The 11195-nt window shown below is 46.8% G+C and overlaps 1 long non-coding RNA gene across 1 annotated transcript; it reads right to left on the minus strand.

The window, feature by feature from the left end:
• Positions 1-3434: 3434 nt before the first annotated feature.
• Positions 3435-6644, minus strand: LOC119297169. The gene is made up of 3 exons (XR_005145560.1): positions 6324-6644; positions 5132-5203; positions 3435-3560 (listed from the first exon to the last, which is right to left on the minus strand). It is a non-coding gene; the product is annotated as an uncharacterized LOC119297169 (long non-coding RNA).
• Positions 6645-11195: the final 4551 nt, after the last annotated feature.

Genomic DNA, 11195 nt, shown 5'->3' on the forward strand with positions numbered 1-11195 from the left:
GCATCAGGAGGTAAACCAGAGAGAAGCTACCAAAGGGACAAAAGTTAGCCTGCTAATCACCTTGGCTAAATTACATTCTAAACAGATTCTTCGAAAATCACGACTTGCCAAAAATCAAGTCATCAATTCGACGATTCTTTGATTCAGCGACAATAGTTGAGCCTTTAAGCTTTGAATTTTATGAGCCTGTCAGGCGCTTGCAACCCTTAGCATATTGAGACCATCCACTTTTTGGGTAACCACATGTTGGTTTGCTTGGCACTACGACTCCGCATACATCAAATCCCCGCGGGTTTGCTTAAGGTCTCTTTCAAGATGACCTAGGGGTTCCGCTGCTATAAGGGATTGTGGCATCGAGCTATCTCATTTTCCCCATGGCATTAACAAATGCCAGAAATAGCATTTACTGTGTGCCTCTCTAGCGAATTTCTTCACCTGCTCCACCTCGCCCAAGGCAGCATCTAGCTTCCCCTTTGTTTGGGTAAGCACCTCGGTCAGTTGATCATTCTTCAACCAAGCCTCCTGTCAAAGGAGGCAAGCACTGGTTAGTATTCAAGCCTTGCTACGGTCCCAGTTGCCCATACCAAGCCTTGGGGGCTACTACCGTAACTGGTAGTCTTATTTGTCTTCAAAACAAATAAGGAAATACGCTAAACCCTAAAGCAACATGAATTCGGGTGAATCCTTACCCATAAACCTCGTGACAAGACATTCCCGCGACTGATCAAAGGCACCTCGGGTCACCCCGAGGTATGTGTCCACCGCGCTAAGGGCATTGAACTCCTGATCCGAGAAAGCCGAATTCCTTAGAGAGGATTTTTGCTGATGATAATTCGTGGCACATTAGATCTCGGACAGAGTAGCCAGGCTGGTCGCCGAGTCCTCGGGCCCGGGGACCTCGGGGGTAATCCCCATAGAAGTGCGTGCTTCCGTCTCCCCGCGCAAAGCCGTTGTTACCTCAGTCCTCACACTTGTTGCCACGGAGGAAGGCGAGGGCTGCCTATGAATGATCGAAGAAGTTAAGGTCTGAGTACCTTTACACAAGCAGCAACCAAAGAATTACCTGGAAATTGAGGGGGCACTTTCGCCCGCCCTGGTGACCTCAGCTTGCGCTTATTGCGCCTCCCACGGGGGCATCTCTTGTGGAGTCGTTTCTCTGTGTGGACGTTTTGAACGCCACCCCTTTGGATGGGAAGTCAGACGGCTAGGGGCTGGAAGACGAGCAACTCGCTTTCGATTAGAGCAAGGGGACGCTATCAATGAAGCAGCATCCCTGGTGCGTCAGGGGTAATGGCCACCCTTGAGCCGTGAAGGCTCTCCAGGAAAAACTTTCTCCCTTCATAAATAAGGGCTAGATCTTTGTCCTCATTAAAGAGGGGGTCCTCTGCCCGACAGTGCAACTCTGGCTCAGGTGTCGGGCTGCTTATGCCCTCAAGCCAATGCCTCCATCTCTGTTCAGGATCCGATAAATAGCGGATTAGATATTAAAATAGCCTGGGTGGACGAGGATTTCACAAAACACATACTATGTCAGTGTGATTGTAATAGGACAGTCCATCACGGATTTGTCGTTGGGCAAAGTCCTCTGTCGTCCCTTGATAGATGTCAGCAGCGCTGCTCCAAAGGCTGCTTGGTCATAGAAACTCTCCTGAATGGTTTGCGAGGAGTTGTCAATCCCGTTGAACTCACACAACATATGAGGACGCTGCCAAAGTTGTTGGACTATTTGGTTTATCACTGTGGCATTACGTCAATTATGATGAGGCCAGTGCTTGTCAAATGCTTCACTTGAGTTGCCAGCCTAGTTACCTCAGCACTCTCCTCTGAGGCTGGGCCCTGTGGCCTCCAGCTGTAATGCCTCTTCTAGGGCTCCATAGAGAACGAGGGGAGTCCAGGCCGAACTGGCTCCTCAAGGGGAACGTCGTCTATGTAAAACCACACAGTCGGCCAGACAACATTGTCTTCCCGAGGTGTGCGTGGCTGGTATTCGGTCCCCTCAATTCGACAAACTTCAGCTGCCCCGACCTCATATAACTTCTCAACAGGGGAGCAGGGCATTACACAGAAATACCTACGCCACAGCCCGAAGTGTGCCTCGCATTCGAGGCACATCTCGCAAAAAGCAACGTACCCCTCCATATGTAAAATAGAGTTGGAGGTTGATCACCCACAAGTATAAGGGATCAATTGTAGCTCTTTTCGATAAGTAAGAGTGTCGAACCCAACAAGGAGCAGAAGGAAATGACAAGTAGTTTTCAGCAAGGTAATGTCTGCAAGTGCTGAAATTGTAAGTTACAGAGTAGTTTGATAGCAAGATATTTTGTAACGAGCAAGTAATGATAATAGTAACAAAAGTGCAGCAAGGTAGCCCAATCCTTTTGAGGCAAATGACAGGCCAAAACGGTCTCTTATAATAAGCAAAGCGTTCTTGAGGGTACACGGGAATTTCATCTAGTCACTTTCACCATGTTGATTCAATTCGTGTTCGCTACTTTGATAATTTGATATGTGGGTGGACCGGTGCTTAGGTGATGTTATTACTTGAACAAACCTCCTACTTATGATTAACCCCCTCGCAAGCATCCGCAACTATGAGAAAGGCATTAAGAATAAATCCTAACCACAACATTAAATTTTTGGGTCTAATCGGTCCCTTACGGAATAACGCATAAACTAGGGTTTAAGCTTCTGTCACTCTCGCAACCCATCATCTAATAGCTACTCCACAATGCATTCCCTTAGGCCCAAATATGGTGAAGTGTCATGTGTTCGACGTTCACATGACACCACTAAGGGAATCACAACATACACACTATCAAAATATCGAACACATATCAAGTTCACATGATTACTTGCAACATGATTTCTCCCGTGACATCAGGAACAAAAGTAACTACTCACAAGTGATAAACATGCTCAAGATCATAGGGGTATTAAATAGCATAATGGATCTGAAAATATAATCTTCCACCAAATAAACCATATAGTAATCAACTACAAGATGTAATCAACACTACTAGTCACCCACAGGCACCAATCTATAGTTCCGGTAACAAGATTGAAGACAAGAGATGAACTGGGTTTGAGATGAGATGGTTTTTTTGAAGATGTTGATGGATATTTCCCTCCCCGAGATGGGAGAGTTGTTGGTGATGATGATGACGATGATGTGATGCCCCCGATTCAATCGTACACTAATCATACACGCAAAGGTGTACTATCAAGATCAGGGACTCATGGGAAGATATCACAACACAACTCTAGACACAAATTAAAACAATACAAGCTTTATATTACAAGCCAGGGGCCTCGAGGGCTCGAATACATAAGCTTGAATACAAACGAGTCAGCGAAACCAACAATATCTGAGTACAGACATAAGTTAGACAAGTTTGCCTTAAGGAGGCTAGCCCAAAAGCAACATCGATCGAAAAGGCAAGGCCTCCTGCATGGGAGCCTCCTAACTACTTTTGGTCGTCGGCGGCCTCCACATAGTAGAGTACCCTCGTGGTAGTAGTAGTCGTCGTCGACGGTGGCGTCTGGTTCCTCGGCTCCACCATCTAGTTGTGACATTCAAGAAGAAAGGAAAACCGGGAAAAGAGGAAGCAAAGCAATCGTGAGTACTCATCCAAAGTACTCGCAAGCAACGATCTGCACTACATATGCATCAATATCAATGAAATGGGTAGTATCTGTGGACTGAACTACAGAATGCCAGAAGAGAAGCGGAAAGCCTAGCCTATCGAAGACTAGCATCTTCAAGCAGCTCCAAGCATCTTGCAGCATTCAGAAGAGTACATAATAGCATAAAGTAAAGTATTAGTAGTGTTATCAACCTCGGCCAAAGATCCTTTCTCGACTCCCTACGAGAGAGCAATCCCAGAGCCATACTATCCAGTTATCACCTCAAGTATCCAGTTCTAGTTGTATCGATCGGGATACAACTCCGAGTGTCCGTTCCAGTAGGACAGGCTATCGATAGATGTTTTCTTCCCTGCAGGGGTGCACCAACTTACCCACCACGCTCGATTAACTTCGGCCGGACACACTTTCCTGGGTCATGTCCGACCTCGGCCAAACGCTACGCTGCAACCCGACCTAGGCTTAATAGAGAGGTCGGCACGCCGGACTAAACCTATGCCCCCAGGGGTCTTGGGCCATCGCCCCGGGAACTCCTGCATGTTGCGTGGGCGGCCGGTGAGTAGACCTAGCTACCTCCTTAAAAAGGCAGGTGCTTACAAGTCCAACCCGGTATGCGCCGCTCAGTCGTATGACATCTATTAAGCTTAGGCTAATGCATACGACGCAGAACGCCCATACTATGTCCACGTGATGGTTAGTGCTATCAGGCCAGAGGCCCCTCGGATCAAATATCCAAACCATTAGTGTGTTGGTCATGCGGTCACGAGCAGAGACTCACGAAAGATGTGACCCCGTCGCCCCGTCTCGAGGACTTGCGGCAAGGGCTAAGAGTGCCCGGCCACGCCTCGTATTCAACTCTCGGGTAGCCTCCAGGCCAACCCGTCTCCACATCGCTCGCGGGTACCCCTCAGGGTCGACCCACCTTTCCAAGTAATAGTTGTAAAGTCCAAGTACCGTGTGTCCAAACATCAAGGGGAAAACTCGAGGAATCACCCTCGGTGAATTCCACTCGATGTAATCATCAAGGTGAATGTAAGAGGACCACCCTCGAGGTTCACACTTGAGGGGTTGCACAACAGAGTCGTGTCGGGAGTGGTTAAGGAGGAATCACCCTCGATGACCACGACCAAATAGCTACACTACAGGGTTAACATCAGAAGTGTTGTCGAGGTACCACCCTCGACAGTCGATAGTAACTCTACAGAGTCGTACAACTAAGGGGGGTGATGTGCAGTGTCGGGGCATGGACGTTGATCACGTTGATCGAGTCATCGAACATAAAGCGGGGAAACTTGGACAAGATGGGGGTCACTGATGGATCTCTAACCAGCCTATACTAAGCAGTTTAGAATAAGCAGGTAAGGTATGAAAGCAAGTAGCAAAAACATGCTATGCATCAGAATAGGAGCAATCAATTACAGTAGCAAAATCTAATGTAAGCATAAGAGAATAGAATGGGCGATATCGGAATGATCAAAGGGGGGCTTACCTAGAAGCTCTGCTGAAAAGGAAGAAGTGTCGTCGACATAGTCGATCACAGGGGCATCATGGGTCTCAGGGTCTACCGTAAAGAAGAGGGGGAAGAAACAATAAATATAAAGCAAACAAAGCATTATAAAGCATAACATGGTAATACGCGGTGCTTGGGCTGAACTAACGCAGTGCTAGACGTTGCAGACGGAGAGGGAAACATCCAGAGGGGGTTTTCCGGCGTCTGGCATTTTCCGGATAGATGAAAAGAAAGGGGACGGTTCCATGTTCAACATGCTAGGGGCATGTGACATATGAACGGACCGCGTATCCGGATTCGTCTCGTCGTTCTGAGCAACTTTCATTTAGAAAACATTTTCATCGGAGTTACGGTTTAATTTATAAGAATTTTCAAAGTTTTAATCATTTTCTAAAAAAATTGGTTTTATTTTAACTCGGGTTGACCAAGTCAATTTGACTAGTCAAAACAGAAAAGGGGTGACCCACATGTCATTTTCTATTAGACTAACTAATTTAATAGCTAGTCTAACTGAACACATGAGGCTACTTAGCATAGATTAAACTAGTTCCTAATTAGTCCACAAACCTAAACTAAAATTAGTCCTAAACTAATCCTAGCTAATTAGCTTGAACTAACAGGGCCGGCCACACACCCAACACACATTGTACGCATACACCACACACACACACACACACACACACTGTACGCATACACCACACACACAGCACGCACACTCGGCCATGGCCTTGTCCATGGACAGCCACAAGCGGCGGCATAGCAGCGCAGTAGCAGCGTTGAAGCTAGGCAGCAGCAGCAGTGAGCAAAGCACCAGCAATGCAAGGAGCAGAGTAGCGGCAGGAGCAACAACGCAGCAGTAGTAGCACAAGGAAAAGCAGCAGCACGTAGCAACAACAGGAGCAAGGGCAGCGCTTACGGGCATGCGTGAGGCAAGTCGCAGGGGCGCAGGAGGTAGCAGCACTAGGTGGGGTAGGGGCGCGGCGACCAGCCGACGCGTGGGCCGGCGCGCTGGTGGGCATGGTCGTGGCGCAACGCGGGGGCAAGGCGAAGCCAGGGAACCCAGGGCTGCGCGAGGTGACCGCGTGCTCACCGCGAGCGCAGGCGTGACAGTAGCGGAGCCAAACAACAATAAAGTAGACGGGAACAAAGGGGAATTAGACAACAATCTCACAGTGGTCCTCGTTGACGAGCTCAGGAGGTCGGGGAAGTGCCAAGGGAGGAGATCCGAGGCACGGCGGTGGTGTCCGAACGCGGGGAAGTACTCGATCCCGACGAAGAGGTGGGTCCCGGCTCGCGTTCTGCAGCATGGAGGAAGTAGCCGGTGGAAGTGAAACTCCGGGATGCATCGGAAAGGGACAAGGGAGACGGTCGCCGTGGTGGACGACGGCGGCGGCGATTGGAGGTGCTCGAGTGGAGAAGAAACTGAGAGAGAGAGTCGCGAGGGAGAGGGGAATAGCAAGCTAGGGTTCGACGAGGGGGCTCGGGGGCCTCAAATAAGCGATGTGGGGGGGCGGATGGCCGACGCGTGGTCATCCATGGCCGTGGACGCACTGCAGCCGGCCACCACAACCTGCTGAACAGGGGAGGAGGGAGGAGGCGTGGTGGGCTGGGCTGCACTGTGGCCACTAGGGCCCAGTGCAGCAGTAGCAGATTCCTTTTTCCCTTTTAAGCCTTTTCTTTTACTGTTTGACATTTGCCAAACCTCTTTGCATTAAGTTGGGACACCAAATGATTTTTGCTTTGAACTAAACTTGGCACATAATTCTAGCACAATATCTTGAGATGGCACAAAAAGTTTGGGGGCAAAAGGAGTTGTCTGACCACTTTTTGAAATTGAAAAGGGCAAACTAATTCCTGCTAGGCCATTAATAATTTCCAGGGACATTTTGGGAATTCAAAAGAGGTTGGTTCAACACGACAATAATCAGGGGAATTTATAGAATAATGTGAACATTTTAGTTTTACTGTTTGAAGAAGTAAATATTTGACTTTAATTTAAATTTTGAAAATCGCTCTGATTTTTGGACAAGTGGCAAGTTGCATAGTAATCACGATGACATGGCCACCATTAGAAGTAGATCACTGTAGCAATATTCTCGGGATGTTACAAATCTCCTCCACTACAAGAAATCTCGTCCCGAGATTTAAGAGGTGGAATAAGTGGGAAAGTTTGGTAACGAAATTCTAACGAATGTTCTCGTTCTTGGTTGCTCTTCTCGAAGGTGGTCCCTTTTCATTGATGTCTTCATTCCTCTGTTCCAAATCATTATGATGAAGTCGTCATCCTTTCTTTTGGATCTTCATCGTACTTCAGAAAGGACAAGGGGTAACCTCGGAAGAACGGTCCTCCACAATGTTGCTTATCTGGTAGATAACATCAGGGAAGATGGCGGAAAGTAACTCTCAAATTGAAAGTTAAGAAAATAGCGAGAGCAAAGTAAGAAAGTTCCAAGATAGGTTTTGAATGAGCAGGCAATCGCTCGATGCCTAATCAGAAGGAGAAAAGGGTTCAGAGCAACAAAAAAGAAATTGTGTTTGATACTAGAGTAGATCATCTGTAGGAAGGTGGCTCGTGATTTTCATATGAAGCTAAGCGTGAGGAATAACTTTGGGAACAAGGGTGTACTTGAGAGTCAGGTTTCGATCCTGTGGAACTATGGGTTATGGGCCCACCATGTGGGTTAAATGTAGAAAGAGCAGTGACATCTAGCACGGTTATGATAGCAATGTATGTCAGAGGGTAGTCTGTCAGTTATGTTGGCAACAACATTGGTACCAAGGGCGAGGGACGAAGAGAACCATTTTCCTGCTTGTAGAACGAGGTGGACCTATAGGCATTGTTCTCGTCCTTCGTTGGTTATCGGGATGTCGTCAGCAATAGTAACAGGGTCACACTTACAGAGTTGTAAACCGGGGTGTTTACATAAGCAGGGAATTATTTCTGCTTATAACATATATAGATCACGAGAAAGGTTAAACAAACCAATGGAAAGGAAAATGTGTTTATACACAAGACTTAGGAGCGTATATTTTCCCAAAGAAAAGTAGAGCATGATATACATGTTAGATCAACAAGTACATCACCATTTGGATAAAGGGGCAAGGGAATTCATGATGTTATCCATACAATGGTGTCTGGATAATAGAGCAAGAAACATTTGGCAATGCACTTCCAATGTTCTTGTTGTTGTTCAGCGTACCACAGTCATGCTTCGAGGTAACATTAACATGGTGATTCACGCAAGATTGAATCTAAAGGTCACAAGAAGTACAAAGGAACAATTCCAAAAATGTTAAGGAATGTAATATCTAACCAAAACATGACCAAGTCTGTATTGGCAAGAAGTCAAGGATGGTGTCGATGACAACACGAATCATCAAGGGGCAAGGATGGTATTTCTCCTCAATAATTCGATTAATATCTTAAAGCAAGGCAGTATATTGATGGTGATCATGACAAATTTTGTTAAGAGGCTTTATGAAGATGTCATCGAGCAGCAACGACATCAAGAAACAGGAATGATGAAGTGAAGGCTATTGTAACCATGGATACGACACAAGCTCGGATTCAAGCTTGTTGTTCAGGGTGGAATGATAAGATGAGGAAGATCGAAGTAAGCTTTGCTCATCGTCGAAAATTTGTGCTCCGGGAATAAGGACCAGGTAGCACAGTTAAAATTAGCACGATAATGATATAGTCGATCAGGCTAGGAATGATGTGACGGAGTATCACTCCAATTAAGAATTTACAAGAGGTAGTGCAATGACACAATATCCTCGAGATAACATGCGGCAATACTTGAAGGTAGATCAAATTAGAGGTTGGACAGGTGAAATGACTTGCAGGAGACAAGTGTTTTAACTTGTCCGGGAAATGAAATTAAGGAGAAACTATGGTCGGAACCACGATTATGAATGATCAAACCAACGACACGATATGAACTTATAACAAGGGGGTAATTATTTTTACGAGCAGCTTCCATGATAAGTTCTACATTGGGTCCATGGGCATGAACGCAAAGGTTCTAGGTCGACTCCCACTTCTTCAATGCATAACCTTTCGTTCAATCCTCGCTTCCGAAGAATTTGTAGTGCAAAAGATTTATCTGGTGAAGCACCAGAAGAGTATGGCTCACATCTCTTTTGAGTTCACACGGATTAGGGAAGGCATAGGTTCAACCCGTAGGGGTATCTTAGGAACATATACCACTAACTTCCAGAGCATATAACATCAGCTCAATAGCAGAGCATGGTTGCAATAAGGAGAGGATACTATTTACCGAAGGCAATATGTATCAGGGGAAGAGCGCACGGGATTTTGAATATGAAGGACATTGCCGGATAATAATCCAACTAAGGATTCAGCGGTCCTCAATGGATCTGATGTGAGTATCCGTACTCAATCAAAAGAAAGAAAGAATGTAAAGGCATCAAATTGTAAAAAAAACTGAATAATTCGACGTTCAAGTTGAAGGGAACTAGGTGGACAATCAATTACAACGTGATTGGCCGAGATCCAACTCATGTCCAGAATGACGTATGAGCAGGAAGGTTAAATTTCAGGGTTCGAATGATGATTGCGAGCAATCACAACATAATGAATCAATAGGCTCAGGATAACAATGACAAAGGATGTTAATGAATATTGTCGGACATATGGATTTAACCATAATGCAGGAAGACAAAACTTTCAGGAGCACTAGGCTGCAGAGGGGCTTCGGGAGATCGAATTGCATTTGAAGAATTTTGTGAGACATATGATCAACTGGGGATGAACGAATCCCCGGTAAGTGTGAGGAATTATTCCTACAAGTATTCATGCGGAAAAGGAGCTGCAAGGCAGTAGGCACAAAGGATTATCATAATATCCAAAGTATTTCAGGGTATCTTGTAATAACAAGAACAATTGGAAAACAAGGTATGGACGACAAGTGTATGCAGCTATCCATAGAGATTTATCGGTGATATGGAATTGCAGCGGCGAAGGGCACAGGGGTTTCGGGGAAACATCGAAGAGTATCTTCGAAATCTTCTAGTGTAGTAAGTGATCATCTGGACTGAAGGGGCTCTCTGAGAGAAAGTATTTTCGAGAACCTAAAGTTAGATTTTAGCAAAATCATTTAACCCGAATAGAAGAGAGATCAGAATCCCAGAGTATAGACGAGGAATAAAAGATCCTAATACCACCCAATGGTGACGTGGGCCCGTAAGCCACACAACCATGTTAGTAAAAGTTTTTGTAGTGACTAGACTCGACTTCGGCCAAGTAGTTGGAAAGGGGGATGTAACGCCCCGAGACCGATGTGACAGGTGTCGTCCAGTTATTCGCTGTTGTTGCCTAGTCATTGCTTGCGTGTCATGCATTGCATATCATGTCATCATGTGCATTTCATTTGCATACGTGTTCGTCTCATGCATCCGAGCTTTTCCCGTTGTCCGTTTTGCATTCCGGCGCTCCTATCTCCTCCGGTGGTCATTTCTACCTTCATCTCGTGTGTGGGGATTAAACATTTCTGGATTGGACCGAGACTTGCCAAGCGGCCTTGGTTTACTACCGGTAGACCGCCTGTCAAGTTTTGTACCATTTGAACTTCGTTTGATACTCCAACGGTTAACCGAGGGACTGAAAAGGCCTCGTGTGTGTTGCAGCCCAACATCCTTCCAATTTGGCCCAAAACCCACCTAAACCTCCTCCATCCTCTCGGTCGTTCGATCACGATCGCGTGGCCGAAAATCGCACCTCATTTGGACTCTCCTAGCTCCCTCTACCTATAAATATGTGTCTCCTTCCGAAATTTTCGGGCGAAACCCTAGATCCAATCCTCCTCTGCGTCACCAGACATTTTCCCCGCCGCTGGACATGTCCGCCGCCGCCCCCGCGCCCAATCCTGAGTCGCCACGCGCCCCGCCTCCGTCTCCACCGTGCCGGTCCGCGGAGCCCATCGCGGGCCCGCCCGGCCCGGTCGCCGCCGCCGCTCGCCCGAGCGACTCCCCGCGCGGGAGACCAAGCTGCGCGCCGCCCCGCCGCCCTTTGCCGGTGTTC

Source organism: Triticum dicoccoides, chromosome 5A (genome assembly GCF_002162155.2).
Source record: "Triticum dicoccoides isolate Atlit2015 ecotype Zavitan chromosome 5A, WEW_v2.0, whole genome shotgun sequence".
NCBI lineage: Eukaryota > Viridiplantae > Streptophyta > Magnoliopsida > Poales > Poaceae > Triticum > Triticum dicoccoides.